Genomic DNA, 1569 nt, shown 5'->3' on the forward strand with positions numbered 1-1569 from the left:
ACCTCCCATGTTCACATCCAAATCATTTATATAAATGATGAAAAGTATGTTGAGGTCTTGGCCAATATTTATCCATTCAACTATCAACACTTAAACAAATGATCTCAACCTATCACATTGCTGTCTTTGACATCTTCTGAGATGTAACTTGAATTTCCATATTTCCTGCATAACAGATGGGGTAGCACTTCTAAAGCATAAGATAGGTGCAAAACCTGTCAGGACGTCTTGAGGTCATGAAAGATGCTAAATAGATACAAAACTTTTCTTTCACTTTGGCTGAATTATTCTATGAGGTAACGGGCATATTGGGTTAATTGGTACCAGTAAATTGACAGAGTAACCAGCTACATTGAGGTGGGGCAAAGGATGCAAGAGGAGGTTTTGTAGCGTTATCCATGAGGTGGCTTATAATATCAAATGAAAGCTATTGTAGGCATTATTTTGGATAACTTAATTGGGTTTGACAGGATCTGTTCCATCTAATTAACAAGCAAGATTGAGGAAACAGATTTGAATCTCGCCCACAGACTGTAAAACTAAATCAATTTGCATTTTGGAGTGGAAATAGTTTTGGATAATCTTCAAATGAACTGATGATTGCTCAATGTTTTGGACCAAAAATACCTTACACAAGCTAATAAGGGATTAATGAGGTAGGAGAAAATGAAGAAGCAGCATTAACAAATACTTACTGAAAAACATTCCCAGTGTATTCTGGCTGAAATATTAACTGTGAAATTAAGTTAAAAGACAGACATGTATTTATATAGCCTTTTTCACATTGTAAGGACATCCAACAGGCTTTACAGTGAAATAAATACTTTTGAAGTATACAGAAAATTTGAACCCCAAGAAAAGGGTGAGTGAAAATTTGAACCCCAAGAAAAGGGTGAGTGGATATCAAGTGGGCTTTAAGAACCACATTGTCTCTCGACAAGATGCTCATTTAAATAATTCAATTAGCCTGTATGTCGTATATACCATCTCTATTTTAGTTTCAAGCATTTTTTCCCAGGCCTCTGGAAACCTAATGGAAGTGAAGACTGCTGGGTTGAATTTGCAGGGCCTTGTGGAACAAGAGGAACTATTTCACACTTGCCTTTTCCAACAGATAAACATGCTTTCCCCTCTCTTACACACCACCACATTCCCCTGTTTTACAATCAGAGAGCCAAGCAGTGAAGATCGGAACAAGAGCCTAATCTTTACCAGCACATAAACTTCAATTTACAGAAATAATATATTACAGACACTCACCTCCAAACCGAATAACCATAGTTTACCTGCTCTTGTATACGGGAGCACAGGGTAAATCCCCATTTAATGTCTGCCAACTGAATGCAATTAAGAACATAGAGCATAGAAAAGTACAGCACAGCACAGGCCCTTTGGCCCACAATGTTGTGCCGAGATTTAATCCTAATGTAAAATATAGTAACTTAACCTATGCACCCCTCAACTCACTGCTATGCATGTGCATGTCCAGCAGTCGCTTAAATGTCCCCAATGACTCTTTTTTTTATCAATACAAAATTTTATTCACTTCCATTCAGGTGGTACAGCCAT

This window comes from Chiloscyllium plagiosum, chromosome 25, assembly GCF_004010195.1.
Source record: "Chiloscyllium plagiosum isolate BGI_BamShark_2017 chromosome 25, ASM401019v2, whole genome shotgun sequence".
In the NCBI taxonomy this organism is placed as follows: Eukaryota; Metazoa; Chordata; class Chondrichthyes; order Orectolobiformes; family Hemiscylliidae; genus Chiloscyllium; species Chiloscyllium plagiosum.